The sequence below is a fragment of the Bos javanicus genome, chromosome 14 (genome assembly GCF_032452875.1).
Source record: "Bos javanicus breed banteng chromosome 14, ARS-OSU_banteng_1.0, whole genome shotgun sequence".
NCBI lineage: Eukaryota > Metazoa > Chordata > Mammalia > Artiodactyla > Bovidae > Bos > Bos javanicus.
Genome location: NC_083881.1, coordinates 74,602,002 through 74,621,059, shown reverse-complemented (window position 1 = coordinate 74,621,059; position 19,058 = coordinate 74,602,002). Strand labels below are relative to the sequence as shown.

The window sequence follows — 19,058 nt, the reverse complement described above, 5'->3', positions numbered from 1 at the left end:
AGTAGTAGCAAAAAAACCTATGCATTCATATACTACTTTACAGTTTCTGTCATATAAGAAGGTCAGTCCAGGTTATAAATATCTCTCTTTTCAGAGATAAAAAATTTATTTCAAAGATTGCTCAGATTATTATATATAATTAATTATATATATAATTAATTATAAATTAATTATAAATGAGCATATGAGCATCAGATTGATTGGTAACTAATAATCTCCCTAAATTTTGGCATTTCCATTTTACGGACAAGACCATTTTCCATATGATTTTCCATAAAACTTCTGACAAGAGTTTTGGAGGTGGCCAGATCTTAAACTCTTTTAGTCCGACAGTCTTATTTTATAGATGAAGAAACAAAAGCATGAACATAATGAATTTTAGCTCAAAGACATACATCTAGCTAGTAACTGGGCTGAGTCAAATTCACATTACTGAATTCAGCTTTTCTTAATTGTATCTTGTCTCCTATATGTGCATGATGCAACAAAGTGTTTGCTAAAGAGGATGAAACTGTGATCTCTGCGTGTGCATTTGCCTGCTCTCAGAGACTGAAAATGAATGCCTTGACAGGCAAATTATTCTATCAGTATGAGTAATCTTATGTCTTAGAGAAGATATCGGCCAGTTAGTATCCCTGCTGCTGCTGCTGCTGCTGCTAAGTCACTTCAGTTGTGTCCGACTCTGTGCGACCCCATAGACGGCAGCCCACCAGGCTCCCCTGTCCCTGGGATTCTCCAGGCAAGAACACTGGAGCGGGTTGCCATTTCCTTCTCCAGTTAGCATTCCTACTAGTTACTATAAGTAACATAACACAGAAAACAGTACGCCATTCCCTCTCTCAAAGAAAACTGAGGCATAAGTTAACCTAAAGTTCACAGGAAGAACTTCAAAGTCAATGCATTCCCTCCAGCCTTATAGGGGTTCCCTGGTGGCTCAGCTGGTAAAGAATCCGCCTAAAGTGTGGGAGACCTGGGTTCGATCCCTGGATTGGGAAGATCCCCTGGAGAAGGGAAAGGCTGTCCATCTAGTATTTTGGCCTGGAGAGTTCCATGGACTGTATAGTTCAATTCATGGAGTAGCAAAGAGTTGGACACAACTGAGTGACTTTCACTCCACTCACTCAGTCTAAATTGGTCCAAACAAGAAATGGTGAAAGTGAAGCCAGAAATCTTATAACTCTCTTAGGAAAGATAGTATTTTTCATACCTTTAGGTTCTTTGGGCTTCCCTGGTGGCTCAGACGGTAAAGAATCTGCCTGCAATGTGGGAGACCTGGGTTCGATCCCTAGGTTGGGAAGATCCCCTGGAGAAGGGAAAGGTTCCCACTCCATTAATTCTGGTCTGGAGAATTCCACGGACTGTATAGTCCATGGGATTGCAAAGAGTCAGATACAACGAGCAACTTTCACTTTGTTCACTAGCCTTGTAAAAAGATATTAATTATAGGGAGATGAATTGTTTCCACTGGAATGCGGGGAGCCCACCATAGGACAGGTATAGGACAGGCCATCCTGCCTGTCTCCTCACCATACTCTGGATTAGACAAGCAATGATCTAAATCATCAGCACCACTTATAAAGGGAAAACCCATATATCAATGCAGATCACATATAAGGTTTTTACATTTTGTCTTCTAGTCATCAGTATTTTTCATCCCACATGTATGTGCAACTTTGGCAATACTTTGAAATATGTTTAAGAGTTTATGATATTTCTTTAGCCAGCGAGAAAATACTGTGATAGAAGAAATGAAATGCCCAAAAATCAATTTAAAATCTTTTTCTTTTTAATTGGTTTACCTACTTTTTACAAAGAGTCAGCTTCAAGTTTTAATTTTTATCATTGAAATATTCTACTAAAATAAATATTAATTATGTTTACCTCACTTCATTGTAGAAAAATTTTTGAGGTGAAGAGATAAAAATACAAACCATTATCTCATTATCTAGTATATGTTCTCCGAAAACAGTACAGTATTAAAAAAAGAAAGGAAGAAAGAGAGAGAGGAAGGAAAGAAAAAAGGAAGAAAGTAAAGAAGGAAGAAAAAAGGACTAAAGCAAGAAAAAAAAAAAGTAGACAGATTACTGAAGAGAAACAGGAAACATTGTTTCCACAGATGTAAACCACATACCTACATGATTATTAAAATGCTAAAAATTTCCTCTAAAGTGCCTATTATTGTTCAAATACAGTCCTTTTGATGAAGACAAACCAGATGATGATATACCATAAATCCTTGTTAAAACCATTTTAATTATCTGCATAATTTGCATAATTCTTTTTTGGTTTCTTTTTTTTTTTAATTCAGTTGGAAAAAAGTAAAAAATTAACACTAAGTAGAATAGATTATAATTTTTCATTCAAAAATCAAATATAGAAATTATATACTAATGTTAATAAAAATGACACTTTTCTACTCTTATGCATTTTTTTAAAGCATAGGTAAAAAAGGTCAGGGATTTATTAAGAAAGTCCCCATTTTGCAAAGCTAACTTGTGTGATCTACATACAAATTCTCCATCTTTCTGGATCACATGCCTGGAGGCTGCAATCACAGGGCTGCACAAGGCCTACACTGTGAGTGGGCACACGACCTCCTTAATCTGGTGGCACGAACAGCTGTTGAAAGGTGTCTGTTACGCAACCCTGAAAGAGGAAGATGAGAAATGAACAGAAGTGACTCCTAACCTATATCCTGGGGACCTAAAGGTCAACTTACCACTAACCAGCTGGGAGAGTTGATTTTGTGTGCCAATTTGGCTGGCCACAGCACCCAGACACTTGGTCAAACACTAGTCTAAATGTTGTTATGAAGGGATCTTTTAGAGGAGTTAATACTTAAATCAATAAACTTTAAGTTAAGCAGCTTTACTTTTCATAATGTAGTAGATCTCATCAAATCAGTTGAAGGTTATGAAAGGAAAAAGCCAGTCTTCGCCTAGGAAAGATGGAAGCTTGCTTCTAGACTGCCTCAGACCCTAGAGGACACACCGACTCTTCCCTGGGTCTTCGGTGGCCTGCAGATTTTGAACCTGCCAACCTCCACAACTGCTTCCACTAATTCCTTAAAGTCTCTCTCCCTCTGCATGTTTAGTTTGTTACTATGTAAAATAGGGTGATGATGTAAATTGGGTTGGCCAAAAAGTTCATCGGGGTTTTTTGTAACATCTTACAGAAAAACACAAAAAGTTTGGCTAACCCAACACTTGCACATTTTAAAATAATTATGTAAGAAAATGTGTATATAGCACTTTATAAACTAAATATTATTTATTAATAGAGCTTTATTGAGAAGATGCCCCTTTTCTTTACCTTCACATTATTAACTTCAGCACAGGGGCAGTATCCAGGAAAGAGTGAATGATAAGGAAAAGGCACTGCGGACAATCTAAAAAAATTATAAATATGGGTGCCACCATCAGTCTTCACCAACTGAACACACACTATGCACTGGGCATTATAATAGAGCATTAACACGTGTTTTTATTTAATATCCAAACAATCAGGAATTTTATTAAATTTCAGTTTCTCATTTTTAGATGTGGTTATTGAGTCTTAAAAGGATATCAAATAATCCAATCATGAGCCTAAAAATAATACTATGAGAAAGAACTTCAAACCAAGATTTTTTTGACTACCTTCTTAATCACTGCATGGGAATAAAGTGGTTTGTGCCCGATCAGAGGACAGCTTCCTGGACCCGTGTGTGGTCTGAACTCCCAGGTGAGTGACCTTTGTCTCGACCATCTGTGCCTTAGCACAGGAGACCCAGCCCTTATATGAGAGCTGGCTTCCCTGGTGTCTCAGATGGTAAAAGTGTCTGTCTGCAATGCGGGAGACCTGGGTTCAATTCCTGGGTTGGGAAGATCCCCTGGAGAAGGAAATGGCAATCCACTCTAGCACTCTTGCCTGGAAAATCCCATGGATGGAGGAGCTTGATAGGCTACAGTCCATGGGGTCGCAAAAGTCGGACACAACTGAGCGACTTCACTATATCACTAAACCTAAATGATGGGAGAGAGTAAATACATCAAAACCATCAGTTAAACAAGTTAGAATTACAGCTAAGTCACCTTCCATAACTGGAGGACTAAGCCTAGGAATCAAATGTCAACGACTAAGAATTGTCAATTACCTACAAACATGGCAATATTATCATACTTCCCTTCTATTTCTCCTCCATACTTCTACTTTTAACATTTTGAATTTTTCATATTTGAAGCCGTGCCAAAGATACCTGAACTAGCTCTTCTTGCAAGAATGATCAGCTGACATCATAGACATAGGAAGCATTGCCTTACCAATTGTCTCTCTCAGTCAAGCCCCAGTGTCTGGCATTAAATTTTTTTTCTTTGCAATCGGAGTAAGTTTTTACAAGTCTATATGTCTACTATATGTCTACTAAAATATATATATATATATATATGAAAATTCTATCATCTTTGTGAACATTTTTTATTTGGATGACTTTTCTCTCCTTCAAATCATTTCCCTGCATTGCAGATGGATTCTTTACCAACTGAGCTATCAGGGAAGCCCAAAAAACAGGGGGTATTGCTTTCACTCTCTTCTCACTCATTCTTTGGACTAGCACTACTCTAAAAGAAGATGCTGATAAACAGATGTTGATAGATGTATCTCCATATAAATAGATATAGTTTAAGCCAATTAAATTCAAAACTAAGGACAAAAAAATAAAAAAGATGTAGTATGTCCCTACTTAAGATCACTTATTTTATGGTTAAGACTTGACATCAGAAAAAAATGATGATGTTAGCATAATACATACACAAAGAATAATAAATGACTTTTTCATACCCCTTTTATCTATGGGTTACCATAGGTAAAGGACAGGTTAATCTAAAAGAAATATTTTTTTTCATGCAAAAGTAAAGTGATTATATTCAATGCTATTTTCTACACTGTCTTTATGACTTTTAACTATAGTTTTAGAAGATTTCCAATACAGAAGTTAAACACACAGTTTCATAGTTATCATAATTTTTAAAAAAGAGATAGAAATTACTGATTCTACCAATATTCAATATTTCTCTTTAGTTTTCTTGTAGCCAAAACCCATGCCGATGATTACAGGCAATTTTCAGAACTGTATGTGATAATTCACAACTACTAATTGAAAAATATCTAGAATAAATAGAATTATACTTGTTTCTCTATTTTTAAACTTAGTATTTGCTGTTTCCTTATCTCCAATATACGCAGACTTTCTTACTACTATTTCTGTGGAGAAGGAAGTCATGGAGAAATGACTATGTAAATCCATCAACAAGGAAGACATAAACTCGGTTACATCTTTGTTGTAGAGTACGACTCAGCAACTAAAATGAATGAAGTACTGATAAACACAACATGGATAAATCTCAAAATAGTATGCTGAATGAAATAAACCAGACACAAAAGAGTTTATACAGAATGACAGCTTTTAGATCTCAGTAAAATTATAACTAATCTGTACTACAGAAACCAGGTCAGTGGTTGTTTGGGTACTAAGGGGACAAGCAGAAAGAAACACTCACAAAATGGGATTATACAGACATCAAAACTTGTCAAATCGTACATTTTATATACATGCAATTTATTGTATGCTATTCATATGTTAATAAAGACATTTTCAAAATCTCTGTACAAAATGAATAGGTTGCAATTGACCTTTAAACATCTTCATTCCATCTTTAATTCGTTCAAAAGTACTAACTAGAAAAAAACAGGCTGATGGGAATCCAGTAGTCATGTATGAATGTGAGAAAGCTGAACTCAGAAGAATTGATGCTTTTGAACTGTGGTGTTGGAGAAGACCCTTGAGAGTCCCTTCAACTGCAAGGAGATCCAACCAGTCCATCCTAAAGATCAGTCCTGGGTGTTCATTGGAAGGACTGATGCTGAAGCTGAAACTCCAATACTTTGGCCACCTGAGGCAAGAACTGACTCGTTAGAAAAGACCCTGATGCTGGGAAAGATTGAAGGTGGGAGGAAAAGGGGACGACAGAGGATGAGATGGTTGGATGGCATCACGGACTTGATGGACATGGGTTTGGGAAAACTCCGGGTGTTGGTGATGGACAGCGAGGCCTGGCATGCTGCAGTCCATGGGATTGCAAAGAGTCAGACACGACTGAGTGACTGAACAACAAAGGAGAACGTGGTGGAAAAAACAAAGTTCCATTATGGAAAGAATATCAATGGTGGGGAGCCTGAGGCTAAAGGAACTCAGTGTATTTTAGCAATAGTTGGGGAGGAAAATAATGTGGTAGGAAAGCAGTTAGCAAGGACAGAGCAGGAAGAGATGAAGATGGAGAGGCAGAACCAAGATGATGTCTCTTTCAGGAAGCATCCTTTCCCCTTAGGCTAGCAAGACATCATTTTTGGCTTGTAGTTAGGCAGAAGAGTAACATGATTACATTTTTCTGTAAACGGATCATTTTACTGTGTCGATAATGAACAGAGAGGACTTGAGAAACTAGTCTAGAGGACTGATTTTAAGGCCACTGCAGTGATGTAGAAATTGTTCCAGTCCATCTAAGTTTGCTGAGCTTATTGGCATAATATTCTCTTGTTAGTGGTTCAGCCTCTGTTGTAGCAAACATTACATATCTACTTCCAGTGTAATTGAGCCTTCCTTTTTTAAATTATTAATCCTACCAGAGATTTGTCTATTTTTATTAGCTTTTCAAAAATGAATGAGTCTTTGTGGATCCACTTTATTCTATGTTTATTGTATCATGTGCTTGTTTTTTCTACATCATTAATTTATGAATTATGTTCACTGTTTCCTTCTTCCTAAAATCTTTGGATATATTTAGCTATTATTTTTTTACGTTGAATGCTTAGCTAATGAATTTTTAACTTTTATTCTTTCTAATGCAGCATTTGGGTATAAATTTGTTTTTCGAATGCATTACTTCAGCTATAACCCACATGGATGAGTTGATAGGGACAGAGTAAAGGGACAAATTTTATTGTGTCATTGTGATATCACTCAGTCCTATCTGACTCTGTGACCCCATGGATTGTAGCCCGCCAGGCTACCTCTGTCCATGGAATTTTCAAAAGAGATGATTAAATACGCAATCTCAGTAGGGCATTGTAAGTACTAAAACTGTGAGAGACTCCTGTCAGTTAATGATTCTTAACCTCAAACCCAAGTAGGCACGCTTAGCAACAAAACCATGCAACAAAAAACGTGAGACATGTCCCCAAACAATAACACAGTGGGGGCGTGGGCCCCACATCTTGCCCAGGGAGCTGTCAGTTAGGACAGGTTCTCTGCACACATAAAAAAAGTCAACAAACTCGTTATGAACCTAGCTTGACAATGTAGGAACAAGAAAACTCCCCTGCTCAACCCGGTAGAGGAACTGAGGATGGAAGCATGACATCTGCTCAAGAAAGACAAAGGTCTTCCCCTCCCCACTTCTGCTTTGGTTATAAAGCTGCAGCCACTAAGTTCTCAGGGCATGGTACCCTCTTGCCTGCCCACGTGTCAGCCTCACGAGTGTCCTGTTCTGACAAACCACTTCTTATCTATCACTTTGCCTCTCAATGAACTCTCTCCTGTGAGGAGACTTAAAGAACTGGAGCTCTTCAGAGTCCCCCAAAATGACACCCGTCAGTTTCATAGTAACTGCTTTCATTCAGTTCACACTTTATCATTTCCATAAAGATTTTTTTTTAATCTCTGAGTCATTTAGAAGCATGCTTTTAAATGTTCAAACATGTTTTTCTTTTTCTTTTTTTTTTTTTTTTTAGTCTAACTTACTATATTCTCAAAAAATGGGTTCTGCCTGAAACGGTTGACTTAAAAAAATATTCACAACCTGAAAGTTGAGAGTTATATTTTAATTGGTGGGAATTTTTAGGACTTCAAGTCCAGGAGACAGCATCTCAAGTAACTCCGAGAGAACAACTCTGAGAAAGTGAGGGGAGCACCCAGGTTATATACAAGTTTTGCAACAAAGGGCAGGTAGCCCGCACATCAAAAGACTATTGTTTCTTAAAAAAACCCAGATATCCCAGGTTAAGGAAATTAGTACTTTTCTATGTATGGAAAGATACAAGGGTCTGGGCTCACTGAAATCACTTCTTTGATATGCACCTCACCTCTCTTGGGCCGGTTACCCTGTGTTTTTCACACTCCGAGTTTCATTTCAGCTCGATGAGTGACTGAAGTCTGATGGCTGCTAGATTAGAAGCATTGGCCTTCCTGAGTGCCCTTAGGGCTCACGAGCTTACTCTGGAGGGCTGCAGTCACTGACATCTGTGACATCCTCTCTGTTGATACGGCAGGAAATATTCCATTTCTCAAAACCTTGCTTAACGCACTTAAGCTAAATTTGTAGTCCACCAACAGGCATGTACAGTGCTTCATACATTCGTGATAAACACGTGCATTTCCCTTGGGACTGAATGAAATTACCTGGGTGGAGAGTTTAATATGATAAAAAGTGGAGGGAGCCATTCCGCCCTTTCTACCACACAAATGTTTGCCGTATAATAGAGAGCTCCTGACTTACAGGTATTACTAACAGCAATCTACAACGTTCACTGTCCTATTTATTTCTCCATGCTTTCACAGATGCTTTTTGCTCTTCTTGTACACCTGCCCTCACTTTTCAGAAAAAGCATGTTTTTTTATAGCGCTAGTGTGGAGCTGTCTCTTCAAAAATCAGCTAACTCACCAACTCCTATAGAAGCACACTATGGTTTCCTGGTTTGGTTTTGATGCCTTGCCTACATGCTCCCCATGCTTGAGTGCTTGACTCACTAACCACAGTGATTCCCTCCCCTATTAGACTTTGAATGTCTGTGGACACAGACATTTAAGCCGTTGCATTTCTTGGCCTTAGGATAATGACTCAAATAGTGTAGGTGTTCCAAAATGCCTCGATTTATGAATGGATAAATGAGTCAGTGAGTTTGGTTTAAGCCCCCAAAGAAACCACATTAGCAGAACAATCAATTTTACAGCCTGGTTGCACCATGAGCAACATGACAGGATTACTTAAAATTAATTTTGTTACAAGAAGAAAAAACTTTGTATCAAATTGATTGTAAGATTAATAAATCCTTTAATGAACAGAGAATTCCCTATACCAAGAAAGTTCAATTAAATAGTGAGTGTATTAAAGACATTTCCTAGTATTGAACAAGAATCTGACCAAAAAAAAAAAAGAAGGAGCAATTTATGGCATTTTCTATGCTCTCCATTGTAGGTGGGAACAATCATGTACCCCTTAGCTTGAAATAAGGAAAAACACAACTGTATTCAGCATCAGATTAGATTAGTCACTCAGTCGTGTCCGACTCTTTGCGACCCCATGAATCGCAGCACGCCAGGCCTCCCTGTCCATCACCAACTCCCAGAGTTCACCCAGACTCACGTCCATCGAGTCAGTGATGCCATCCAGCCATCTCATCCTCTGTCGTCCCCTTCTCCTCCTGCCCCCAATCCCTCCCAGCATCAGAGTCTTTTCCAATAAGTCAACTCTTCGCATGAGGTGGCCAAAGTACTGGAGTTTCAGCTTTAGCATCATTCCTTCCAAAGAAATCCCAGGGCTGATCTCCTTCAGAATGGACTGGTTGGATCTCCTTGCAGTCCAAGGGACTCTCAAGAGTCTTCTCCAACACCATAGTTCAAAAGCATCAATTCTTCGGGGCTCAGCCTTCTTCACAGTCCAACTCTCACATCCATACATGACCACAGGAAAAACCATAGCCTTGACTAGACAAACCTTTGTTGGCAAAGTAATGTCTCTGCTTTTGAATATGCTGTCTAGGTTGGTCATAACTTTCCTTCCAAGGAGTAAGTGTCTTTTAATTTCATGGCTGCAGTCACCATCTGCAGTGATTTTGGATCCCCCCAAAATAAAGTCTGACACTGTTTCCAATGTTTCCCCATCTATTTCCCATGAAGTGATGGGACCGGATGCCATGATCTTCGTTTTCTGAATGTTGAGCTTTAAGCCAACTTTTTCAATCTCCACTTTCACTTTCATCAAGAGGCTTTTGAGTTCCTCTTCACTTTCTGCCATAAGGGTGGTGTCATCTGCATATCTGAGGTTATTGATATTTCTCCCGGCAATCTTGATTCCAGCTTGTGTTTCTTCCAGTCCAGCATTTCTCATGATGTACTCTGCATATAAGTTAAATAAACAGGGTGACAACATACAGCCTTGACGAACTCCTTTTCCTATTTGGAACCAGTCTGTTGTTCTGTGTCCAGTTCTAACTGTTGCTTCCTGACCTGCATACAAATTTCTCAAGAGGCAGATCAGGTGGTCTAGTATTCCCATCTCTTTCAGAATTTTCCACAGTTTGTTGTAGTCAGCATAGAAACATCATCAACATGTCTACTGTGGAAAGGCAATGTTTAGCTTGGACCAGTCATGCTTGTTCATTCATTCAGTCAGTCAGGCAACCATTCATCATTTGCATGTGAGTTTGTACACTGCCTGCTCTGTCTGTAAACAAAGGGTGCGGCTTCCATGAAGCCATCGCATTACAGCCTTGCAGAGAGTGATCCCTCAGTGATCCCTGAGGGAGACTCAGGATGGAGGCAAAGAGGACTGCCCACTGCCAATCCCAGCCAGCACTCAGCACAGCCACACATCCACCCTCGCTCACGAGGCACCCTGAGGAAACTCAGGATGATGAAGCACAGGATACTGGTCCCACACAGCTGAGGTGGTATCAGTGAGACCAGACTCTTGGATTTTTTCATACACACAAAGAACTAAATTCTTTAACTTGAGATATCTGGCTTATTTTTCTTAGCAGTAATCTTTTGAGGTTACAACCATCTGGCTTTGTTGCAAAAACTCCTATATATCCTGGCTCCCCCACTTCCTCTTCAAAACAGCTTCTCATCATCTGAGATGTTGTGTTTCAGGCTCAACGTCTCAGATTTGTCCACCAAGTAAAACACAGCTCTCAACTTTTAGGTTGTATTTTTTTTTTTCCCCAGTCGAAAAAATAACATACTTAATGAGGATCTACGATGTAGTACTTGCTATTGACCAGTCACCAGTCTGACTCTCATTAAGTAAACAAATCACACAAAATGTCTGCTTGCATGGAGGTGAAAAATGAAGGATTTCCTGCCATATCAATAACAAGGATGTGACAGTCATCAGTGACTCCGGTCCTCCGAATGTGAATTTCTGAGCCCAGTGGGTGCTCAAGAAAAACCATACCTGTGATCAGGCTGCCACCACTCCTACTTGAGCAAGGAACTAAGGATGCGAAAAACCAAATTGCAGGATGCTGGCCCCAGATAGCTAAGATCATATGAGAGGGAGGATTTTAGGCCCAGGCTCTTGCATCTTCCCATACACAGAACAGTGTGAAAATCCTTAACTTGACATATCTGATTTTCTTAATTAATAATAATCTTTTGATGTTAGACTACCTGCTCCTTGTTCAAACTTCTATTTAACCTGACTCCTCCCCCCACCTCCTTAGAACAGTTCTCTCATGGTTATCTGAGATGCCTTCTCCCAGGCTTGAAGTCCTAAAATTCTCACCAAATAAAACATAACTCTCAACTGCTAGGTTGCGACTATTTCTTAAGTCAACAGAAGTTAAATTCATTACTGCATATTAACAAATCTGAAGCAAATATTTATGAGCATAAGGATTTTCCCAACAAGGAAATTGTTCATGTGTCTGAACAACACTCACTAGGGAGATGTAAGACTGTGGGTACATGATCTTAATCATTAGAGAGGAGTACTGAACAACGCTGAAAATTATTTCACCAGGAGTCACTTTAACCCAGAAGAAATATGTCTAAGGAAAAGCCACCTTTTAACCACATTTCTATGCTCATGAAACAACCTATGAGCAGTAGTTCTGCTTCCCAATTCCCAACCAGGTCATGTAAATGAGCAGGGCAGCTCAAGCTCCAATACTTTGGCCACCTGGTGTGAAGAGCCAACTCATTGGAAAAGACTCTAACGCTAGGAAAGATTGAAGGCAAAAGAAGAGGGCGGCAGAGGATGAGACGGTGAGATAGCACCACTGTCAATAGACATGAATCTGAGCAAACTCTGGGAGATAGTGAAGGACGGTGAAGCCTGGTGTGCTGCAGTCCACGGGGTCACAAAGAGTTGGACATGAATTAGCGACTGAACAATAACAACAACAAGGGCCCTTTCCAGGACAGACTCTTCCCCAATATCCTCTTCTTTAGCTCATCTCTGAAGTACATAAATAATGGTATCTGATACACGTTTTAAGAGTCGCTTTACACATGCTAAAGCTCCCAGGAAATGGAAAATGTTAACTATTTGATGACCATGCACACATAGCCTCCAGGCCTACTAGAGCCTAAGAATCAATAATGTTAACCCCTATGACACTTCCCTGTTACCTCACCCTCAACCAATCAGAGAACTGTGCATGAATTGATTACATAACCCGTAACCACTGTACCCCCCACATGAACTTGAAAAACGCTTTCACGAAACCCATCCAGGGAGCTCTGGTGTTTGGAGTACTAGCTGCCCTGGACTCTTTGTTTGGTGTCCCACAATAAATCCTGCATTCCCTTCACCACAACCCAGCATCAGTAGACTGACTTCACTGCATGCAGGCCAACATATCCAAGTGTGGTTCACTAACAGTAATTTTTTTTTTTATAATTATTAAAAGAACTGATTTTAATGAAATATATTAAAATTATATTGCCTTTCAAAAAAAATCCCATAAATATAATCAAAGGCCACCAATGAAAGTCTAGTGAAATATAGGACTCTCTGCCAAGCTTATGACCAACTATGGTAAGATTTCCATTTCGTATAAAGACCACATCGTCTCAGGGACATTACAAAGCACCAGATACCCCCCACCAGATACCTCCTTCAAAACATTACCATACTAAACAAAAAAACTTTGTAAAAGTACTTTGTATATCATATATATAAAATGCAAGAAAAATTATAAGCTGTGAGCAAACTGTGGTTAAATAATATCACCCCACAGATAAAATAATCAATTAATTTTCAGAAAAAAAATGTTTACCAAAAGTTAACACATGCTTATCCTTAATTTTGCTTTATATTGTGACTGAAGGAGATGATTTTAAATGTAAAGAAAAAGCACTGTTACTAAGTATCTTTTTAGCTAAAATGAATATGCAAAAGTATTGTATGTTAATGCATATATATGGACTCTAGGAAATGATACTGATGAACCTATTTGCAGGGCAAGAACAGAAATGCAGATGTAGAGAATGAACTTATGAACACAGTGGGAGAAAGAGAGGGTGGGACAAACAGATAGAGTAGTATTGAAATATATACATTACCATGTGTAAAACAGACAGCTAGTAGGAAGTTTGCTACATGAAACAAGGAGCTCAGCCAAGTGGTCTGGGACAACCCAGAGAGATGGGGTAGGAGTGGGTGAGAAAGAGAGGCTCAAGATGGGAATATATAGAGACTTATGGCTGATTTGTGTCATTGTACAGCAAAAACCAACACCATATTGTAAAGCATTTGTTACAGAGTCCAAGACTGCTGTGCTTACCGCATTACAGGCCAATAAATCCAAGACGAGGTGTTGAGACAAGGGAAGAATTTTACTCGGGAGTTGGCTGACCAAGAGATGGCAGGCTGAAAGTGAAAGGGTTAAGTCACCCAGTCCTGTCTGACTACTTACAACCTTATGGACTGTAGCCCATCAGGCTCCTCTGTCCATAGGATTCTCCAGGCAAGAAAACTGGAGTGGGTTGCCATTCCCTTCTCCAGGGGCTGTTCCCAAAAAGGGGATCAAAACCCAAGTCTCCCTAATCGCAGGAAGATTGTTTACCACCTGAGCCAAGGAAATCCTCAAGGCTAGTGCCTCAAACACCATCTTGTCAGGGTCTAAATGCCAGCTCCTTTTATGGATCAGAGATGGGGAGGTGAGGAAACAAAGTAACAAGACCATTTGATTCCTGCAAACAATGCATCATGTGAAATGCTGGGCTGGATGAATCACAAGCTGGAATCAAGATCGTGGGGAGAAATATCAACAGCCCCAGATACGCAGATGATACCACCCTAATGGCAGAAAGTGAAGGGGAACTAAAGAGTCTCTTGATGAAGGTGAAAGAGGAGAGTGAAAAGCCTGGCTTAAAACTCAATATTCAACAAACTAAGATCATGGGAGCCGGTCCCATCATTTCATGGCAAATTGATGGGGAGAAAATGGAAACAGTGACAGATTTTACCTCCTTCGGTCCCAAAATCACTGCAGACAGTGACTACAGTCACAAAATCAAAAGATACTTGCTCCTTGAAAGAAAAGCTCTGACAAACCTTGTTGTAGTTGAGTCACTCAGTCATGTCCAACTCTTTGCAACCCCATGGACTGCAGCACACCAGGCTTCCCTGTCCTTCACCAGCTCCCGGAGTTTACTCAAACTCATATCCATTGAGTCAGTGATGCCATCCAACCATCTAATCCTCTGTCATCCCCTTCTCTTCCTGCCTTCAATCTTTCCCAGCATCAGGGTTTTTTCTAATGTGTCAGCTCTTCACATCAGGTGGCCAAAGTACTAGAGCTTCAGCTTCAGCATCAGTCTTTCTAATGAATATTCAGAATTGATTTCCTTTAGGATGGACTGGTTTGATCTCCTTGCAGTCCAAGGGACTCTCAAGAGTCTTCTCCAATACCACAGTTCAAAAGCATCAGTTCTTCAGTGCTCAGTCTTTATGGTCCAACTCTCACATCTATACACGACTACTGGAAAAACCATAGTTTTGACTACACGGACCTTTGTCGGCAAGGTAATGTCTCTGCTTTTTAATATGCTATCTAGGTTTGTCATAGCTTTTCTTCAAGGAGCAAGTGTCTTTTAATTTCATGTCTGCAGTCACCGTCTGCAGTGATTCTGGAGCTCAAGAAAATAAAACCTGTCACTGTTTCCATTGTTTTCCCATCTATCTGCCATGAAATGATGGGACCAGATGCCATGATATTCGGGAAATCAGTCCTGAATATTCACTGGAAGGACTGATGCTGACGCTGAAGCTCCAGTACTTTGGCCACCTGATGCAAGTAGCTGACTCATTGGAAAAGACCCTGTTGCTGGGAAAGATTGAGGGCAAGAGGTGAAGCAGACAACAGAGGATGGGATGGTTGGTTGGTATTATTGACTCAGTGGACACGACTTTGAGCAAACTCTGGAGATGGTGAATGAGAGGGAAGCCTGGCATGTGGCAGTCCATGGGGTGGCTAAGATCTGGGGAGGACTGAGAGATGGAACAATTCCCGCAACTGTCTCCTAGAATGGCAAGCCATAGGAAAGGGGATGTGTTAGTCTCACTTCCTTACAGTCATTTCATTGGTGGTGTGAAATGGAATATCTTCTCTCATATCAACAAACAAAGATGTCATATCTCTCTGTGGTTCTGGCCTGCCCAAATGTGAATTTCTGGGCCATGCCAGTCAGCAGCTGAGGAGGGACACCATGCCCTCTGCCACACAAAGAATTCAAGAATGTCACCATCCTTCAAGGGTGGGCAGAGTCAGGTTACCTCCCTGAGGCAGGCCTTTACGTATGCCTTTCATAACAAAAGCAGCAAGATAAGGATTAAAGTCACAGAAGCAAATCCAACATAATCCAAAATTAACCTTTCTGGATTACGTATTTATCCTGTAATTAAAAATAAATTAAAAAAATAAGCAAAGATAACAAAGAGTAATTCAGTGTAGAAAACTGGAACAAAAAAACAAACATGAAAATGAAAAAAAAACCCAAAGATACTAAGGATTATATGATTTTAAAATTTTAGGTAAGTATCTTAATGATGATATTTTAGAATACATGTTTTTGCTGTAGCAAAGCATAAGAACTTAAAGATTAATCTAAATATTACTTGAACAACTGAAGTACATATACTTTTCAGTTTAATGAGGTTTTAAGGGACTGGACCAAAATAGTAAATAGGCACCTATTTCCCTCCTCTTATATACGCACTGAATGTACACAGGTATACCTAGAGCTGACTGAATTCTTCACATGGGGTAAATAAGAAAATCACACACCAAAATCCGTAGGGAAAGCTGAGACACACTCTAACTTTAAAACCCACACCTAGCACAATGCCATATAATCTGGAGGCAACCCTCAACTCCCAGCTTCTCTCCGGGAGTAAAGGGTTTGGAACACACATCTGGTGTCCATACTTTTAGAGCTCCCACCTGAGTGATGGCCTCCCGAAACACCTAGCTCGAAAGTAAACAAGGCTTGCGTTCAGATGTGTGCTCTGTCGCTCAGTTGTATCCAACTCTTTTGCAGCATCATGGATTGTAGCCCGCCAGGCTCCTCTATCCAGAGTTTTCCAAGAAAGAATACTGGAACAGGTTGCCATTTCCTACTCCAGGGGATCTTCCGGAGACCCAGGAAATGAATTCTTGTTCTTGAGTCTCCTATACTGGCAGGCAGATTCTTTACCACTGTGTCACCCGGGAAGCCCCAACTCCTGCATTCAGGAGTCTCACACTATTTTTGCAAAGAAGCAGTTCTTAAAAGGAACACGAGCGCTTGCAACATTTATTGTCACAAGGCTCAGCACAGAGAGAGCTGGCAAGCACTACCATCTCCCAGGCTTTCCCTGGAAAGGATCTGAATGCAGCTTTACAAGCTGCTGCCTGAGGGTTCAGTTTTTAATGAGCATGCATCTTCATACTGTACTGCATGTGAGCCTCCTCAGAGACCAGGGCAGTTAGTGGGCACTTTCCTGTCTTCTCCCTAAAGCTCCTTCCAACAATATAGCCAAGTTGCCTGTATGTTAGGAAAACACCTCAGAGTATCGGATAAAAACTGTGTACATCCAGGGTCCAATGTTTACAGCTGCCATTCAAGGAACAGGTCCCTAAATCATGTATCTCTGATAGCCAGTGGGGCTCAGAGAACTAAGTCAAAGAAGTAGTTAATGGGTTTGTGAGCACTTGCCACACTATATCACAAAGATTCAGTGCAGAAGGAGCAGGCAATAATTTTCTGCCTGGAAGGACTGTGTGGTTAACTGCATATGTGCCTAGCTGCTGCCTGAGGATCTGGCTTCTAATCAGCCTGCATCTAGGTGCTGATTGCAATCCTCCTCTTCAGGACACTGAAAGGTCTTGAGGCTCCTGCAACACCCTCAAGTACTGGCAGCCACGAAGAACAAAGACAGTGGTTTGGACAATTAGAAAGGCTTGAGCAGTAACTAGGAGCCTGAGCTAGGTTTATTGACAAGGTTCATGTCCTACATAAGACCAGTCTGTAAGGATTGGAATAAATGATTGTTTTTGCCGCTGGGCAGTAACTAACACAGAGGGCTTCCTTGGTGGTCTAATGAGTAAGAAACCGCCTGCCATTGCAGGAGACATGGGCTCAATCCCTGTTCCAGGAAGATTCCACATGCCATGCAGGAAGATTCCACATGCCATGCAGGAAGACTCCACATGCCATGGAACAACTCAGCCTACAAGCCACAACTACTGAGCCAGCACTCCAGAGCCCACAGGACGCAACCTCTGAAAGTCGTGCACCTAGATCCTGAGCCTCAAAAGAGAAGCCACCTCAATGAGAAGTCCACAAACTGCAACTAAAAGTAGCCTCTGCTTGCCACAACTGGAGAAAGTCCATGGGCAGCAATGAAAATCCAGTGCAGCCAAAAATAAATAAATAAATATTAAAAAAAATAGTAACAGAAATTCAAGGAAAATCAAGAAACAAAAGAATATATTTCAAACAAAAGAACAAGAAAAATCTTCAGAGACCAATATTAATAAAATAGAGATGAGCAATTTACCAAATAGAGAGCTCAAATCAACAGTCAAAAATATGCTCAATAAGGTAAGGAGTTCAAATACTGAACATGAGAATTTCACTAGAGAGAAAAGTAGAAACAGAAATTGTAGTACTGAAGCACACCATTGAACTGAAAAATTCAATAGAGGCACAGCTAGAATAAGCAGAAGAAAAGATCAGAAAATTCAAAGACAGTGCTATGGACTTCATCCAATTAAAGGGGGAAAAGAAAAATGAGTGAGAAAGAATAAAGATAGCTTAAGTGGTATATGGGACACCATCAAGCAGAGCATATTTATATGTGTGACTATATATACATATACATATATATATATATACACACACACACACATTTATGTCAAAAAGCTAACACAAAGAAATAATGGCTGAAAAATACCTAATCTGGGAAAAGAAACAAGACATCCAAGTCCAGGAAGCCTAAATAATGTCAGGATAAAACTTAAGAGCCCCACAACAAGACACCTTATAATTAATTACATTATAATTAAATTAGCAAAAGTTAAAGAGAGAATCTTAAAAGCAACAACAACAACAACAAAAAACCTTGCTATATAGAAAATAAAACCTTTAAGACTGTGAGCAGATTTCTCGGCAGAAACCTTGGAGGTTTAAAAGCAAAGGATGATATATTAATAGTGCTGGGAAAAAAAACAAAGACTCAACCAAGAATACTCCACCCATGAAAGCTGCCATTCAGAAAGAGAGAACTAGTTTTCCAAAAAAAAAAAAAAGAAAGAAAACACAAAAGCTGAACATCACTGAACTGACCTTACAAAAAACATTAAAGAGAGTTCTTCAAGCTGAAATAAAAGAATACTAATCAGTAACATAAAAACAGATGAGCGTATAAAACTTGCTGGTAAAGGTAAGCACGCTACCTGAGAACACTATAATAATATAATGAAAGTGAAAATGAAAGCGCTAGTCACTCGGTCGTGTCCAACTCTTTGCGACCCCAGGGACTGTAGTCCTCCAGGCTCGTCTGTCCATGGGATTTTCCAGGCAAGAATACTGGAGTGGGTTGCCATTTCCTTCTCCAGGGGATTTTCCCGACCCAGGGATCAAATTGCAGACAGATTCTATATCATCTGAGCCATGAGGGAGGAAATATTATAATGGTGGTGGTTAAATATAATACTGGTATGAAGATCAAAAGACAAAAGGACTAAAATAACTATAATAAAATTTGTTAATGGATATACAGTATAAATATGACACCAAAACCTTAAAATTT

The 19,058-nt window shown here is 39.8% G+C and overlaps 1 protein-coding gene across 1 annotated transcript in view; it reads right to left on the bottom strand.

The window, feature by feature from the left end:
- Positions 1 to 19,058, bottom strand: part of MMP16 (matrix metallopeptidase 16) — a 386,972-nt gene that overhangs the window by 267,042 nt on the left and 100,872 nt on the right. The gene's annotated exons all lie outside the window — the stretch shown is intronic.